Source organism: Neophocaena asiaeorientalis, unplaced genomic scaffold (genome assembly GCF_003031525.2).
Source record: "Neophocaena asiaeorientalis asiaeorientalis breed wild unplaced genomic scaffold, Neophocaena_asiaeorientalis_V1.1 scaffold40, whole genome shotgun sequence".
In the NCBI taxonomy this organism is placed as follows: Eukaryota; Metazoa; Chordata; class Mammalia; order Artiodactyla; family Phocoenidae; genus Neophocaena; species Neophocaena asiaeorientalis.
Genome location: NW_020185335.1, coordinates 1,920,071 through 1,939,510, shown reverse-complemented (window position 1 = coordinate 1,939,510; position 19,440 = coordinate 1,920,071). Strand labels below are relative to the sequence as shown.

The 19,440-nt window shown below is 41.5% G+C and overlaps 1 pseudogene; it reads right to left on the bottom strand.

Moving 5' to 3' along the window:
• Positions 1 to 8,113: 8,113 nt before the first annotated feature.
• The window catches only part of LOC112393428 (60S ribosomal protein L31-like), a 64,771-nt pseudogene continuing 53,444 nt past the window's right edge, over positions 8,114 to 19,440 (bottom strand).

Here is a 19,440-nt window from a genome sequence, read left to right as displayed (position 1 = left end):
TTCCCTGGTGGCGCAGTGGTTGAGAATCTGCCTGCCAATGCAGGGGACATACAGAGTGAGACAGTGGCATGGACATATATACACTACCAAACGTAAAATAGATAGCTAGTGGGAAGCAGCCGCATAGCACAGGGAGATCAGCTCGGGGCTTTGTGACCACCTAGAGGGGTGGGATAGGGAGGGTGGGAGGGAGGGAGATGCAAGAGGGAAGAGATATGGAGACATATGTATATGTATAACGGATTCACTTTGTTATAAAGCAGAAACTAACACACCATTGTAAAGCAATTATACTCCAATAAAGATGTTCAAAAAAAATAGATCATCTACAAGGACCTACTGTATAGCACAGGGACTCTATTTACTACTCTGTAATAATCTATACGGGAAAAGAATCTGAAAAAGAATGGATATATGTATATGTATAACTGAATCACTTTGCTCTACACCTGAAGCTAACACAACATTGTAGATCAACTCTACTCCAATATAAAATAAAAATTAGATTAAAAATTTTTTAAAGTAAGCTGCAGAAGAAAATATCAAGTATACTATTTATATACATTAAAAACATGTAAAATAATGTTATGATGTTTATGGAAATAACCATATATAACAAGTTTTAAAGCATCTATGAGCATGAATAACAACAAATTCATATGGTAACTACCTCTGGAACCACACAGAAGTAAATGCAATTCAAAAGATGTATACAGGGGACTTCAAGTCCATCTGTAATGCTTTAGTTCTAAAAAACACATGGAACAGCCATGAAAAAATGGTCAGATACGATAAAGCTGAGGGGAGGTACATGGGTGTTTGTTATTCTCTTAATTTTTCTACACTTGAAGTATTTTAAAGAACTTTAAAAAAATTTCAATAGTTCCACTAGGAGAATAAAACCAGGAGAAATACCTTTTAAAAAATTGAGAAAAGAGAGGGACCTCCCTGGCAGTCCAGGGGTTAAAACTTCATTTTCCAATTCAGGGGGTGCAGGTTCAATCCCTGGTCAGGGAGCTAAAATCCCACATGCCTTGAGGCCAAAAAAACCAAAAAACATAAAACAGAAGCAATATTGTAACAAATTCCATAAAGATTTTAAAAATGGTCCACATCAAAAAAATCTTTAACAGAAATTGATAAACGAGCAAAGAAAGCAAAAGGGACAAAATAGGACACAAGTAATCATTAAAAACTAAAAGCATTCAAGATGTCAGACCAAAATTTATCACAATAAATGTAAGTTGGTTAAAATATTCTTAAATGCATCAATACAGGAAATGTATGAAACATACTCTGCCTAGATAATTGGGCTACTTTCCATAAATCCAAGGGTAAATAAGCCTGTGAATAAGGAGATTGCCTTTACCTAGACATCCCTCACAAACCAGAGAGCTTCTGTTTCTAATTACCTGGAGAGCCCTTGTTCTTTTCACTGAGGACAAGACCCCATATACTCATGAAGTACACTATCCTAAACAGAAATTTCTGAATTACTAATGCAACAAATTAAAATATTAGTGAGCTCTCACTGATCATTTTCCTCTATTCTGTATACAATATGTGCTTTCCTGATATTTCTTGCCAAAGCCCAGGAATCATTAAAGACTTTGGGGAACGATAACTTCTGTGCTACATGTGGTGTACCAAACTGCTGGGTTTGGACGCTCCAAAACAACTGGACACTTCCACAGCCTTGGTTAAAGCCTCAGCTTTCAGTGACAGAACCCAGGGGGCTGTTCTGTCTCTCAGAGCCAGGAGGTTTCCTCATTCTAAAACTCTGCACGGCCTCCTTGCCTCTTTCCCTCTCGTGCAGGGCAGTGCCATCTGCACACACTTCCCTCGAGCTCACCATCCCCAGGCTGCTCTCTTTCCAGCTCAGGCTGCAGTAGTGGAGCTTGCAGCTGTGTGGCCTCCGACAGCGGGGTTGGGGTGGGGGAAGCCAGCGCAGGTCCGAGGCAGAGACCCAGAGGTGGGAACCGCTGCACGGGGAGACCCTCCACCAGGAGCTTTGAGGCCGGCGCCCTCCCTGGTGTCTTTCTTGGAGCTTGGACAACCTCAAGCACTACCTGGCTCAAGGGATGCGGAATGAATCATACGCATGAGAAAATCAAGGTTCAGGGAGTTTTAATAAGGCCACAGTAATCATATACTGGGATCAGGAGAGGAGAGAAATGAACAATTTCAAACACTTGAAGGCTTCCCTCGGCCCTGAATATTAAATAGAACACCTGAATGTCAGCTACATTTTTTCACAGCACAACGGTGACATCTAGTGTTAGCTGGGTAAATATCAGCCTTGCAACTGACCTGAAATTCAGAGTCTTGGTGTCTCCTTCCGCCTCAGGATTCTCTCCTTGGCTTCCTGCAGGACCAAGAAATTTGTTTTTGTTTTTTTCCAATTTCTAACTTGCCTTTTAATTTTCTTAACAATTGCTCTTTTATTTTTCACACCGTTGAAGTAAAAGTGATGTACAATAGACTGGATATTTAAATTTTTTAATTGAAATATATTTGACATAACATTGTGTAAACTTAAGGTGTACAACATGCTAATTTGATACATTTATATAGTATCATATGATTGCCATTGTAGTGATTATTTGCACCTCTTCCACATTACATAATTATCCTTTCTTTTAGTGGCTGGAACAATTAAGTTCTAGTCTTTTAGCAAGTTTGATGATTATAATACTGTTGTCTATATTCACTACACTGGGACTACTCTAGGACTTATTTACTACTTGTTGCAAATTTGTAGCCTTAAACATCTGTCCTATCCTCCCACCCAAATTGGACATTTTTAGGGTGTACAACGTGCTGAATTTTGACCAGCAGAGAACGAAACAGACAAAAATTCCTGTCCTCATAGGCTTGCATTCTTTTTAAAAAGTATTTATTTATTTATTTCTAACTTTGGCTGTGTTGGGTCTAAGTTGCGGTACAGGGGATCTTTCATTGCAGCATGTGGGCTTCTCTCTAGTTGTGGTGTGCAGGTTTTCTCTCTCTAGTTGTGGCGTGCAGGCTCCAGAGCACGTGAGCTCTGTAGTTACAGCATGTGGGCTCTCTGGTTGTAGCGTGCAGACTCAGTTGCCCCTCGGCATGTGGGGTCTTAGTTCCCCGACCAGGGATTGAACCCACATACCCTGCATTGGAAAGCGGATTCTTAACCACTGGACCAGCAGGGAAGTCCTGGCTTGCATTCTTTTTTTTCCGGCTTGCATTCTTAATGGCCAGAATTATGCCACATGGCTACTCCCAACAGCAGAGGAATTTGGAAGGCAAGATTTTAGCTTTTTGGCTTCCACAATAGAAAGAAAGTGGAAAGGGTGTTTTGTAAACCAACTTACAGTTCCTGCCACAATGGGACTGAGGAGCATGCTTGAAATGTGTAAACGCTTATGTACACCAGTTAGGTTTAAAACATGTTTCAAAAGTATTGACATACCTACTCCTTCAGCCAGCCCCATTCATTATTATTACTACTACAGTTAGTATTAACTTAGATGTCTTATTTGATGACATGTAAATAGATCCCCTAGCACAAGACCCTGGCCCACAGGGGACCTCCATTCAATGGTAGATACTATCTTGGCACCAATAACGTACCCCCAATGGCCCTCGAGTGTTGTTTAGACCTTTCATTACCTCAGGTCCCTTTCATTAGCTCACTGTAAAGATTCCTTGTTAAGTTACATGCTCAGCTGGCTTTGCTAACCTCTCATGATGTTCACAGCCTCTTTGTTTTCTAAAGTCCCCTTAATAGAAAGAAACAGATGTTTACTAGATAGGATGAATGGAACTGCTCATCTGGCTCAGAATATACTCATTTTTACTGAATCAATATTAAATCACAGTTTATAAAAACCCACTCCAAAACTCCTGGGACTCTCCACCAGGATACGCTTCACAAAGTAAGTTCCATCAGATCACAGCTCTTAAACTGGAATGCACATTGGAATCACCTGGGAAGATTTTTTAAAACTGTGATGCCTGGGTCTTGCCCCCAAAGCAGTGATTTTCAATTGGGTGATTTGCTCCTTCCACCAGGAAACACTTAGCAATGTCTTTTGGTTGTTACAACTGGGAGAGGGTATGACTGGTATCTCGTGGGTAGAGCCGAGGGATGGTACTAAACATCCCACAATGCAGAGAAAGAGAAAGGCCTCCATAGTAAAGAATGTCTGGTCCCAAATGTCAATATGGCCAATGCTGAGAAACCTCATTACAGATTTGATTCTCTAGATATGTGTTCACCCTGCGTGTGGGAGTGTTTTTTTTCAATTAAAAATTTTTATTTTATATTGGAGCATAGTTGATTAACAATGTTGTGTTAGTTTCAGGTGTACAGCAAAGTGATTCAGTTTACATAACCATGTATCTATTCTTTTTCAGTCTTTTCCCATTGGCATGGGAGTTAAAACCTTCCCAGGTGATTCCATTATGCAGCTAAGTTTGAGGGGAAAAAGCTAGAAACCTGTTGCTAGAGAACATTTGCATATGTGGCTAAATTGCTTTCAACCCTGTGCCACTGAGTTTCAACTGGAAAATTTCCACATCTTCCCATTGGATCGTGAGTTGGGTTGGAGGTGGAAGGTGGTTGGAAGAAGGAAGAGTTGGTTGCTTTCGTAAGGAGGACCCCACAACATGCTAGAATGGACATCGCCACAAATATAAGTTTTGCGGCTTATTATTCACCTACTTATGAGTTGGCCTCGCTGGTATACATCAGAAGGATCATTAACTACAAACAGTCACGTCCTGGGAAATTGGCCACTAGGAGTCACACATGGGGGAAGCAAGCTGGCTAATCATTGCCGCTGCTCTGGGAGGTGACAGCTTCTTTGGGGGGGAACTCCAGGAAGGGCCACTGCAGTTGCACAACTTCAGGGGTACTGTTCACATAGAACACAACACGAATGGTGCTTCCTGGCTCCATAGCCCCCAAAGTAAATTTTTACATGCACCAGATTGCCTAGATTTTTAAGCTAAACCGTTTTAAATATTTTTGCCAAATGAAAATAGCTCTATATATTCTATTTTTTTTAGGTTTTTTTTATGTGGACCATTTTTAACATCTTTACTGAATTTGTTACAATATTGCTTCTGTTCTATGTTTTGGTTTTTTGGCCAGGAAGCATGTGGGATCTTAGCTCCCTGACCAGGGATCAAACCTGCACTCCCTGCATTGGAAGGCAAAGTCTTAACCGCTGGACTGCCAGGGAAGTCCCTATTCTGATACTTATACTGTCTCAGATAATACTAAGGAGAATATATTTTATATTATATATATGATATTTGCATGTGTATATGTGTATATATATAAAATATAAACAATTTTTAAAAAAATATTTATTTATTTATTTATTTGGTTGCACCGGGTCTTAGTTGTGGGAGGCAGGCTCCTTAGTTGCGGCGTGCATGTTGGACCTACTTCCCTGATCAGGGATCAAACCTGGACCCCCTGCATTGGGAGCATGGAGTCTTAATATAAACAATTTTTAAACACAAATGGTATTATATTATACATACCAACTGCAACTTGCTTTTTTTTTTTTGGCCATGCTATGCAGCTTGCGGGATCTTAGTTCCCCAACGAGGGACTGAACCCGGGCTATGGCAGTGAAAGCTCAGTCTTAACCACTGGACCGGCAGGGAATTCCCTGCAACTTTCTTTTTCATTTAACTCTCTATATTGCCCACCCCACAGGTTCAGACATGTAGCTATGTTATTCCATCTAACAACTACAGAGTATTATATTGTGTGGAACTGATGACCTTAAAGAGTAGTTGCTTATTAAATAAGGGTGGACTGAACACAAGAATTCCTGGAATCCTATAACATGACACTAAAAGTACAAGGATAAGGATTTACAAGGACAAGAGAATGAGAAAGGAGATGAAAACTGATGAGAGATGTCAACACAGTGTGAGCAGATGGAAAGAGGGAAAGAAGTGGTAACCAGAGAAAACCAGAAGCCTTGCATGTGACAAGAGTGGGGAGGAGGGTGGCTAGGAAACGTGGATAATACCACAAAGCAAACTGATTCACCCAGCAAAAAGGCTCAGGAATCAGGCGTCAGACACTTTGCACAGCAGACACAAGACACAGGGAAGAGGAAAGAGGGAAGAGGTATAGGGACAACTGGACCTATAGATCCCATCCCCATGTATACAGCCCAGAGATTTCTGCCCCAAACCCTGTAACACAGGAGGTTTATTCTCTGGGGGAAAAAAAAATTACAGAGGGCCAGATTGAAGCAGTGGATTTAGAACAAGGGGATGAATGAAAGTCTGCAAACTGTACAGAGAAACATCACAATGCCTCAACTTCTCCTCCCCCACCCCCACCCCCAGATCTATTCTCCCACCTGGCTCTCAAACTCTATCAACCTGGCTTCGTACCGTCTGCACAGGAGCTTGGAAGGGCCTTCTTTAGAGGCAAGGAATAAAGGGAATAACACCCAATAAACCTACAGACATCTGTGGTAAGGGTCTATCGACAAAAAATTCAACAGTCTCTCGAGTTCTTCTTTACTACAAAGTGTTGGATGTGATTCTAAGGTCCCAAGCATGGCCATGCCTATGTGTAGGTCGAAGGTAACAGAAATATAACGGAAGTAGAGGGAATGCTCTAGAAATAATGATCAAGGATATAGGGGATATTTTATGTTGAAGCTGGGGATCTTAGGAACACAGTGGTGGGGGCAATGAAGAGCTGTTAGAGGATGTCAGACTGAGATGGACAGGAAGGAGCGAGAATCCGGAGCAACAACCAGGATGTCTACCTCCTAATTCCCACCAAGGAGACAGTCATCATGGGTCAGAGTGGTGTCGCCAGTGCACTTTCCCATTCAGAAAACGTCCTGTGTGTACCTACTATGAGCCAGGTTCTGGGTTAGGGAACATGTAAAGATATAGACTAAGATGCTGTTCTTGTCCTCAAAGAACTAACTATTGATCTATACAGGGGATATCGCCAATTGTACAGCTCCCTGCTGTCCTAGGGTAGACGTGGGGTCCTGAGACTCCCCTGTTGCTTTCACAGATCCCTGCCTAGGCACAACGCTGTGCAGATCCCTCCTCATTTCCTCACTCTCCTCCAGCCTCACACAAAAATGTCTTTCCCTTAGCATTCCCACTCAGTCTGTGAGAACCACAGTTCTGCACAGCTGAAGGTCTCTTCGGGCTGTCATGTCAAACTAACAAATTAGCATGGAAAAAGCTCACTATGTCCAAGGGGCTAGCTAACTGGCATTCAGATTCCATCATACAGGCTTAGAAGTTTAGCATTTATAATGATGTCTTCAAAATAGAAGAGGGCTAATAAAAAGAAAGGAAATTGAGTTATTTGTAGTGAGGTGGATAGACCTGGAGTCTATCATACAGAGTGAAGTAAGTCAGAAAGAGAAAAACAAATACCATATGGAACACATATATATGGAATCTAAAAAAAAAAAAAAAAAGGTTCTGATGACCCTAGGGGCAGGACAGGAATAAAAACACAGACGTAGAGAATGGACGTGAGGATATGGGGAGGGGGAACGGTAAGGTGGGACGAAGTGAGAGAGTAACAGTGAAATATATACACTACCAAATGTAAGATAGCTAGCTAGTGGGAAGCGGCCACATAGCACAGGGAGATCAGCTCAGTGCCTTGCGACCACCTAGAGGGGTGGGATAGGAAGGGTGGGAGGGAGGGAGACACAAGAGGGAGGAGATATGGGAACATATGTATATGTATAACTGATAAACTTTGTTATAAAGCAGAAACTAACACACCATTGTAAAGCAATTATACTGCAATAAAGATGTTTAAAAAAGAAAAGGAAAGAAACACAGCAGTTTAGGCCTAGAGTCATGAGCCATACACTTTTTGTTTGTACACCTCCTAAGGTACTTTTGTGAATACTAGGTAGTTGCAGTTAACAAGCATATTAAAAGATGCTCAACATTGTTACTCGTTAGGAAAATGAAAATGAAAATCACATTGAGATACCACTTCACATCCACTAAGTTAACCATAACTTTTTTCTTTTTTTTTCTTTTCTCTTTTGGCAGTTCTATAACTTTATTGAACAATCAGCAGTTAGTTCTCATCCACACTAACTGTCTATAGATTTTTGAAAGTGGTGACAGGTACGTAGGTAACCAATGTATAGAGCTTGTTTGGTGAATCTTCCATTATGTTTTCTGGACAACCGCACACGGATACAGTATGGGACATTCCTTATTCCTTTGGCCCAGACAGCTTTGTTGAGCCTGGTGTCAATGAGTACATCTGGAGTTCCCATCTCCTTCATGGCAAATTTCCAGATTTCTCTGAGTGCCCGAGGGGCACGCTTCTTGAAACCCACTCCACGATGCGCTTGTGAATGTTGATGGTGTATTCTCTGGTCACCACCTCGTGGATGGCAGACCGGACCTTCTTCTTCTTGCCACCCTTCATTGCGGGAGCCATCCTGCCCGGCCAGGGTTGGAGAGCCCATGACTTTCTTTAAATGGAAAATAACAAGAGTTGTCAAAGATGGGGAGAAATTGGAACCTTCATACATTGCTGGTAGAAATGTAAAATGTTGCAGTGGCTGTGGAAAAGTTCAGTAGTTCCTCAAAAAGTTAAACAAAATTATCAGCAACTTCACTCCTGGGTATAGAACCAAAAGAATTGAAAAGAGGTATTCAAACAAATACTTGTACACCTATGTTCATAATAGCAGCACTATTCATAATAGCCAAAAGGTAGAAACAACCCAAATGTCCATCAGCTGATGAGTGAATAAGCACAATGTGATATATCCATTCAGTGGAATATTATTCAACCATAAAAGGGACTGAAATACTGATACATGCTACAACTTGGACAAACAGCAAAAACATGTTAAGTGAAAGAAGCTAGACAAGGTTCCATACTGCATGATTCCATTTATATGAAACGTCCAGAGTAGTAAATCCATAGAAACAGAAAACAGATTAGTGGTTGCCAGGAGGAGCGATTGCTTAATGGGTGTAGAGTTTCCTGTTTTTTTTTCTTTTAAAAGAAATTTATTTTATTTATTTATTTTTGGCTCCGTTGGGTCTTTGTTGCTGTGCGCGGGCTTTTCCCTAATTGTGGCGAGCAGGGGCTACCCTTCGTTGTGGTGATTGCCACGGCTTCTCTTGTTGCAGAGCACGGGCTCTAGAGCGCAGGCTCAGTAGTTGTGGCGCACAGGCTTAGCTGCTCCATGGCACGTGGGGTCTTCCTGGACCAGGGCTCAAACCTGTATCCCCTGCCTTGGCAGGCAGATTCTTAACCACTGCGCCACCAGGGAAGTACCCTAGAGTTTCCTTTTGAGGTGATGAAAATGTCTTGGAAATACAGGTGATGGTTGTACAACACTGGAAATGTACTAACTGCTACTGAATTATACAGTTTAACAAGGTTAATGGTTAATTTTACGTTTTGTGAATTTTACTCAATAAAAAAATCAATCAAAAAAAAAAGACCTAAGTAGTCCCCCTACTCGTTTTTAGCTAATATTTAACATTTCTGAAGTTTAAAGAGTTGCAAAGGATGTAACTTCCGGTACATTATATAAGCCCGATGTGCTGCTGGCTGCGCTAAGAGGGCAGCTCTCCAGTATATTATAAATAATGACAATTTAAAATAAAACTGTTAACATCATTCTTTTAAATATATCCATACAATCCTAATGCTCTAATTGATACCCCATCACCTATTTGTAAAAATACATGAATAAACTCTTCTTTAACTATCAGATATTTTATCTATTTTTCCAGAGTTACCACATTATCTTATTTAAAATGTGCAGTTTTCAACAACCAAACACCACTTATGAGATATACAAAGAAACCAGAATGTATGGCTCATACACACAGGAAAAAAGAGCTATCACTATTTTACATCACTCCTTTCTCTCCTTAAAACGATATTGCCATTACATTTCCCCACATATTTTTATCCTTGTGTAATTTTTTATGGTTTTTGTTTTTGTTTTAGTTTCCTGATACCAAAGGTCCCAAATATTAAAAATTTCTTCTGGATTGGGTTGTTATAATTGGTATTAGTATATATTTGATCAAAATGACATAAGTATTACAAATTTTGATAAATAATACAAACAGTTATTAAACACAAAGAAATTTGCCGAAAATACACATCTCTTAATAGCATGGATGGGGCTTTTTTTTTTTCTGTTTATTCTTGAATTCATGGATAAATATTACCTCTTGCCAAAATGAAAAAGTTCAGCATAAACCTTTATTTCTTGATTTTGCTTCTACACATTCAAGTACTGTTCACATAAACAAGTTGATGGGAATAGAGAGTTTTGTTATAGCAATGTCACTCAATCAATCCTTTGAAGGTATATGCCAAAACCCACCCAATGGTCAATCATCAAAAGATTAGTGTCAGTGATCTATCTGCTGACAGCTAGATTAGGTATTTCTTCAGTGAGTTTATTTTTTAGATTCATTTATTCATTTATCTTTTAGTTTTTGTTATTGAAGAGTTCAAGTCCATACAAACTTAGAAGAGTAATGAAATGAATCTCTACGTGACCACCATCAAGCTTTCAACAGCTTTACCAACCTATGGCCAATCCTGTTTGATCTCTATCCGCCCCCACTATCTGCTCTCCATCCCCCACCCTTCACCACTGCTGGATTATTTTGAAGCAGATGCCAAGTATCATGCCACTTCTTCTGTAAATACCTCTATATATAGCTCTAAAATATAAGGACTCTTTTTAAAACAAACCAGTACACCTAAAAAATGTAAGTCATCCAGTATTCAGGCAACATTCAGATCTCCCCTGGTTGTCTCATACATGCTTTTTGTTTTGTTTTGGTTTGGGTTTTAGTGTTGGTTTTTCAATTCAAGGTCCTAACAATGCCCACAAATTGCTTTTGGCTAATATTTCTCTTGTCTCTTAGTGATAGATTCTTCTTCCTGTTTTTCTTTCCTCTTGTAATTGGTTTGTTGAAAAACTGGGTCATTTTACTTGTGGGGTTTTCCACATTCTGGATTTTGCTGATTACTTCTCCCTGGCCTCTGTATTTCCTGAAAATTGATATTTAGGCCTGGTCAGATTCAGAGTTGATACTTTGGCAAGAATCTTCCATAGGTGGACCAGTGGTTAAGATCCGCCTGCCAATGCAGGGGACACAGGTTCGATCTCTGGTCTGGGAAGATCCCACATGCCATGGGGCAACTAAGCCTGTGCACCACAACTACTGAGCTCACGAGCCACAACTACTGAAGCTCACGTGCCTAGAGCCCGTGCTCCGCAACAAGAGAGAAGGCACTGCAATGAGACACCCACACACAGCAACGAAGAGCAGCCCCTTCTCGCCACAACTAGAGAAAGCCCGCATGCAGCAACAAAGAGCCAGCACAGCCAAGAAAACCCCCCAAAAACCATATACTTTGAAAATGTCATCTTTAGCTGCTAAATAAAACTTAAAAAAAAAAAAGAATCCTTCATAGGTGCTGTGTGTGTGCTTCCTGTTTCATTGGAGGTACATAACGTCTGAGTATCTCTTTTTTCTGATTGTATTAAACTGTGGGTTCAATGTATCCACTCATTATCAAGGTCCCCATTAGCTTTTCATCTAATGGTTTTAGCAATCATTAATGATCATTTCTTAGATCCATCATTTCATTATAAGTTCCTCTTTCATTATTTTTGTTTGTTTTGTGTTTTCCTTTTTCATTTTTGACAAAAATAAATCATTGGAAACTTGCAAAATAATTTGTTGCCTTCTTATTGGAGTCATTCACTTTCTTAATTTCTGTAAACTAGTATACTTTTTAAAATTTCAAGAATTATATTACATAATTATTAATGTTGAGTATTATGTAATTACAATGAATTATATCTGTTACTCTTTCACTTAAGATATACCTTGTTTAATCTGATAAACTCAGAAGATATTGGGAAAATCAAAATATGAATTCCAATGCATCACAGCTGATTCAATATTTTTCCAATAAAAATAATTTTATCTCATCCCACATTTTAAATACATTTTTGTCAAAAATCTTAGAGGGCTTCCCTGGTGGCGCAGTGGTTAAGAATCTTCCTGCCAATGCAGGGGACACGGGTTTGAGCCCTGGTCCGGGAAGATTCCACATGCTACGGAGCAACTAAGCCCGTGCGCCACAACTACTGAGCCTGCGCTCTAGAGCCCGCGAACCACAACTATTGAAGCCCGTGAGCCTAGAGCCCGTGCTCCGCAACAAGAGAAGCCACCGCAGTGAGAAGCCCGTGCACTGCAATGAAGAGTAGCCCCCCGCTCGCCGCAACTAGAGAAAGCCCATGCGCAGCAACGACAGACCCAACACAGGCTAAAATAAATAAATAAATTTATTATTTTTTAAAGAGAAAAAAGAAAGAAAGAATTACACTTCAGGAGAGTTTTGGGTTTTTTGTTTGTTTTTCTCTTTGCTTCCTTTGAAGCAAAGTTTTCATTTATACAGATACAAAAGGTAGTACAAAAGAGGCTTCCCTTCTACCCTTTTCCTCCTCCACCCTGTTCCTTTCACCAGAGGTTATCAATGAGAAAGAATTTAAACATGAAATCTGTTGTAATCCTGTACATGCCTGGGGCAACATAAGAGAAACCATTTGAGGCTAATCTACAGCCCAGGAAGTGTTTGGGTATTGTAAAACCTTTGCTACGGAAGACTAAGTGTAGAAAGTTGGAAGCAGGGTCAACATAAAAAAGGCACAGAAGCAAAGAAGAGGATGAGGGACAAAGGAATGAAATAATGAGTCTGGGAGTGCTGAGTTATAACTATGAGTTATGTGTGAGCCCAAGGCAGGAACAGGAGTTTTCAGAAGTCCACAGAGCAGTTAAGATCAGAATAAATCCAGGTAACCAAGACCAGTCAATGTAGAACCTAGGCATGGAGTCAGGCCCCAAGACTGCCCCTCTTTTCTCAGACTGATTAATGATCTTGAGCCCCTACCCTCCAAAACTGCTTCACGGATAGAGAACCCTTACATTTTTTTTTTTTTTTTTTCCCTTACATTTTTGAGCTGAGAAGAAACTTAGAAATTATCTAACACATCTATTCTCAAGGACTTTGGTCTCAGGGCCGCATAATACTCTTAAAGATACTGAGGACCCCAAAAGGTTTGTTTATGTAGGCTACGTCTATCTATATTTACTATATTAAAAAGGAACACTGATGAATTTTTAAAAATATTTATTAATATATTTTAAAATAAAAATAATAAACACATTATATGTATAAGACTTTCTATGAAAAATAACTATATTTTCCAAAACAGAAAAAAATAAGTGAAAAGATCAGCATTATTTTTGAAAATTTCTTTAGTGCCTGACTTAACTGAAGACAGCTGGATTCTCTCTGCTTCTGTATTCAAGGTGTTTGATATCTCATGGAGTGGAGCCTCAGGAAAAACACTGTATACATACAAGAGTGGTTTGGAATGTACAGACTCCCCTGAAATGTCTTGGGAATCTCAGTAGTTCCTGGACCATGGTTTGAGAACTACTGATCTGATGTAATTTAGGATTACACTTTCCTGTAATGCCACTTATTAGCAATGTGACCTTCAGCAAGTTACTTGACCTGTCTAGACCTCAGCTTCCTTAGCTGTGAAGTTGGACTAATAACAGACTTGTGTGGATTCCTATAAATGTGTGTCCTCACAGTCATTTAAAATACAGAAGTGAGGGGCTTCCCTGGTGGTGCAGTAGTTGAGAGTCCACCTGCCGATGCAGGGGACACGGGTTCGTGACCCGGTCTGGGAAGATTCCACACGCCGCAGAGCGGCTGGGCCCATGAGCCATGGCCGCTGAGCCTGTGTGCCCAGAGCCTGTGCTCCGCAACGGGAGAGGCCACAACAGTGAGAGGCCCGCATATCGCAAAAGCAAAAAACAAACAAAAAAAAGACCAGAAGTGAGGTGATACTGATAAATGTGTAATAGAGTGTTTGGCCCATAGTAATCACTCAAATGATGACTCTTCTACTACTGTTGTTAATATTTGTTATGACAACATGCCAAGCATTGTGCCAGGCACCAAGGATCATATCAAAGTGAGTAAAATAGCCTGAGTCACTTAAGAGTAGGGGAGATAAAATAAATGCATAACTATAAGAACAAAAGATTATGACAAGAATGATAGAAGAGAGAGCGGTCAGACTCATTCTCAACAATATTAATGAATTGCTTCCTGTGTTTCAGGAGCAACACGCAGTAGGGGGCCAATATAGTGGAGAGGAAGGGTGGCAGGAGGTAAGGGGGGATATATGGAGAGATGGGGGTGGGCCATGGACACATTGTGTAGGCCTTGGTAGGCCAATGTGATTTGGGATATAAGGAGATGTTTTATGAGGAAGTACCATTTGAGTTAGAATTTTGAGAAGAGGTAGGATTTGGGAATAGAGTTGACATACACATTCTTTTATTTCCTCATCCAACAAACATTTGATTTTTCTGCTAAGTCTGCTCCACGTTGTACAAACGAAGGATCCCTACTTTCAAAGAAGATATCTTGCATTTAACTGTTTTTATAACAAATATAGGATCACTTGCTCCGCAAAAACTGGAACATACAGCAAAAATGAGCAAAAATGACAAAATAAGACCCACTCATAATCTCCCTAATCCACAGAACACCACTTCAGGACCAGGATTAAGGTGAGGTGAATTTTGCCTCAGGTGCAAAATTTCAGGGGAGGGGAAAGCGCTAAAAAAATCAGTAATATTTTAATTTTTTAAAGAATCAAAATTATTGCAAAAAATCCAGGATGACACAATACCTAAGGTTTTTTTGTTTGTTTGTTTTTTTTGCTGTATGCGGGACTCTCACCTTTAAGGTGAGGTGAATTTTGCCTCAGGTGCAAAATTTCAGGGGAGGGGAAAGCGCTAAAAAAATCAGTAATATTTTAATTTTTTAAAGAATCAAAATTATTGCAAAAAATCCAGGATGACACAATACCTAAGGTTTTTTTTGTTTGTTTGTTTTTTTGCTGTATGCGGGACTCTCACTGTTGTGGCCTCTCCCATTGCCGGGCACAGGCTCCGGAAGCGCCGGCTTAGCGGCCATGGCTCACGGGCCCAGCCGCTCCGTGGCATGTGGGATCTTCCCGGATGGGGCACGAACCCGTGTCCCTGCATCGGCAGGCGGACTCTCAACCACTGCGCCACCAGGGAAGCCCAATACCTAAGTCTTAAAGAAAAGCAGGCTCCAACCCTGTGCTTGCCCCACTCAGCCTCACTGACTGTGCTTGGTTATTTTCTGTATGTTCCTTCTTCCCAACAGATCCATTCTCTGCCCTTCTCAGCCCTGCTCTGGTCCCTGGGGGGCTCGTCCCTGAGGACTGCATCAATGGGCTTCTTTGCCTTCTGGTTTCCAGTAGGATTCAACCAACAGGAGGCACCTATTAGAAACCAGAGGGTGGGAGGAGAGAGAGGTTGGAATATTTCTTTTCCCCACTCCAACCCTTCTCATCACCTATTGGAAGGAGACCCTAGAGCTGGAGTAGTGGGGCCACCTGGGCCCCCCGCTTTGTTACAGATCTGAGGAATTCAAGGTGGGGAGCAGCAGACCCGTACTGGGTTCTTTCGGCATCCTGCGGACAGGTTGTGTGTGAAGCTTCAGGACTCAGCTTCCCCAAGGTCCACCTGCCAGTTTCAACCCTAAGCCGGCTGACCAGTGGTTTTGTCCATAGGGAGCCTGAAGAAGCTGGAAGAGCAGGCCTGCCAGTGTAGACTTCCTCCTTGCCCCTTAAATAAACTGTGCTCACTTTCATTCAGTCCTCAGCACCTGTTGATTACACTTCATGCCTGTCTGATTACAGGTTTGAAAAGTCAGGAAGAATATTCACCACATAATAGAAAACATGCCCCAGGGGCCCAGAGGAGTTAGCTCCCTCCCCGGGCTCTCCAGGGAGGCCCGCAAGAGCCCCTGGGAGGGAGGCGGGGCAGTGAGTAGAGGAGGATGTGGTGGTGAAGGTAGATCTCCTCAGAAGGAGGAAACAAAGTTCCTGGGTGACAGAAGTGTGAGAAAACGGGGCAAAGTGAAGTGAGGCGTGAGCACCCACGCTGGAAACGCAGTGAAGCAGAAAAAGCAGCCGTGCTGTGAGGAGCGCCCAGGAGGGGATAAGGTGGCGTGAGACGCGAGACGCGAGACGCGCGACGCGCTCAGCAAACAGCACAGGGAGTTGGCCTGGGTGTCCCTGAGGTGAACACCATTGCCCTGATGGCTACTGGGGGGCTGTGAAAACTCCCTTCCCAAACATTTGAAAGCAGGAAGGAAATGAATCTAGCTGGGGATGGTTTTAGGTGTTGCCCCTTTATCTTTTGCTCAGACTGTTGGCCAAGTTCAGAAGTTTCCACTTTGCCTTTAGATTCTCTCGCTTTGGATTCACAACCCCCTCATCACCCCTGTAATCCCACAGGGGAGACAGACATGTAGAGCAACGTGCATAACTGCAGAGGCCTGTACAACCCAGAGACCATTGCAGTGGGGCAGGGAGGGAGGAGACTGAACTGAGCAGCGGGGTAAGGAAACCTTGCACAGACAAGGCATGTCTGAACAGAGTTTAGAAGGCTTAAAAGGAGTGTGTCAGGTGGAATGGGAGCAAAATGGAGAAAACATTCTAGAGAAAACATGACACAAGATTTTAGATAAGGTACTTATCCTTCCTGACTAAATTCCACTTGCATAAAAAACAGTGACACCCACCTAACAAATATAATTAGTGGATTATGAAACACTTTTTGAGGACAAAATGACATCCTCACACCTGAAAGGTAAATGCTACCACAACTCAGGTGAAATGTGCTCTTAAGAAAAGCACTTAGAATAGTTTATTCCGATGTTGATTCTGGTTTTGGTTACATGGAGTCTTGTTCATTCTTACATCTGACCTCTACCCCTGGCTATAATTAGTTTTTCACAGAATTAGACCAGCAGAGGCCAGGGGAGTGTATGGAAAGCAAAATAGAAGAAAATGAGACAACCCAATAGCCGGAGCGGGGAAGAAACAATTCATGGACCCCCAATGCACAACAGGCTAAATGACTGTCAGGGAGAGAATAGCAAACCTTTTCATCTCAAAATAATTCCTTGGTCACTGGCATCCAGCAGAAATCTAGACTTTAATAAGACATGTGATTTAAAAATAAACGGGGGACTTCCCTGGTGGCACAGTGGTTAGGAATCCACCTGCTAATGCGGGGGATACAGGTTCAATTCCTGGTCCAGGAGGATCCCACATGCCTCGAAGCAACTAAACCCATGCACCACAACTACTGAGCCTGCGCTCTACAGCCCGCGAGCCACAACTACTGAAGCCCACGCGCCTAGAGCCCATGCTCCGCAACAAGAGAAGCCACCGCAATGAGAAGCCCGTGCACTGCAAGGACGAGTAGCCCCCGCTCACGGCAACTAGAGAAAGCCCACGTGCAGCAACGAAGACCCAACGCAGCCAAAAATAAATAAATGGATTAATTTATAAAAAAGATAAATGGGAGCATAATATTATTTTGTATTAAATTATTTGATATGACTATTAGCCATATTTCTGCAAAAACCATCCCACACCATGCTGCTAGAATTTAGCAGCTAAGATTGACCCAACCCTTCATTATGTCACTCCCTTGCTCAAAAGTTAACTATCCCCTGCTGAGTAAAAGATAATGTTAAAATGTCCCTAACCTTATATTCAAGGATCTCCACGACTGGGCTCCATCCTGCCCTACCACTCCCAGACATTTTTTTTTTTTTTTTTTTTTACTATTTCTCTGTAGAAACTCTCTTCTTAGGCAAAACTAGTTTGCTCAGTGTCCCCAAAACATGCGATACCATGTGATTGTTGCTGACCTTTCATAAGGATAATATTCTTGCCTTTCTCCCCACCCCCATACCTGACTAGGCTACTAGATATGATATTTTCCTCTGTAGACCCCTAGAGGAAGTTCTCTCTTTCTCTTTTTTTTATATTAACACAAATACTTTTTTTTTAAGCCATGCAAATTTTTTGACATGATTTAGGAAATATCAGTAGTTCACAATGGTTTGGTATTGTGTACTGAAGATAATAGTAAAGATATCTAGACTGAGTCATATCCATTTACACTCTACCCTTTAAAGTGTACTTACAGTATTTAGATTATCTTTAAACGGATCTATACAACATAATAAAATATAAAATAGATTGCGCAATGTTTAAGAAATAGTCGTTGTACTTGAGGTAGAAAAAAGCTTTAATCTGTGATGAGTGTTTACTATATACTGTAGCTTCACATATCTTGCTGAACTAGGCTTTCTGTGGGTGTGTCCATTTGATTACACTGTTTAACTATGGGGAATTTTGCACCTGTTGTGCACAAAGAAGTAAGGCCCTTTGTAAAGGTTGAACAAAGGTTCATTCATTCATTCCTTTCACAAGATTTCACTGTGCACCTTCTAGGTGGCAGGCACTGTGCTAGGTGACAGATGTACACAGATAAAAGTGTCCTGTCCTAAGGGAGATCCCTAACATTAGTTCAGGAGACAGGGCTAAGGCTTGTAGCAGAGCTATACCCAAGGGACTCTGTGTCAATGATCCAGTGCCATAATAATGCTAAGTAGTAACCAACCACATAACTTTAGTGATTGAAACAGTAACTGTTCATTTCGGTGGTTGCCTCAGCACTTCTGCTGATTTGGGTTGGGCTCAATGAAGTGTCTGGGGGTTAGGTGCTGCTGGCTGACCTAGGATGGCCTCACCATGTCGATCTAGCTCTGTTTCATGTGTCTCTCATCCTCCAGCAGGTATGTTCTCATGGCACTGGCTTAGACACAAGAGGAAGAGCTTGCTCTTGATGAGTTTTAAGCTTTTGCTTTAAAATATCCCATTGGTTAAAGCAAGCTGCATGGCTGAGACCAGAATCAGAGTTATATGGCACAGGGCATGGATACAGAGATGGAAGAATGGGGGTTGACCTAGCAATCTATCACAGGCTCTGAACACACACACCAGGGGCACCTAACTCAGCCTAGGGAGATGAGGAATGGTTTCTCCAAGAAGGTTATGTTGACTTGAGTAGAATTTTGAAAGAGAAGATGGAAGTTAGCTAGGGAATAAAGAAGATGCTTTAAACAGAGCAATCCACATGAGCTATTGTAAGTACTTCCACATTTTTGCCTCATAGATGCAAATACCCTTTGCCTGTTAACCTTTTCCCCCTTTCCCATTTGGAATTTAGATTTGAGTTCTACATGTGCAGCAAACTTCTTACGACCATAAGGCAGTAAGTGTCAGGTTGAAGGTCTGCAGAAAGATGGCACTTAACACATCACTGAGCCACTGTTAAGAGCCCCAACTGACTATGCCCAGACTTCTTGTCATACGAGTCAGCACCAGAAACTCCTGTAAAATCCCCTGAAGAATGACCTTGTTCTTCAGTGTTCCA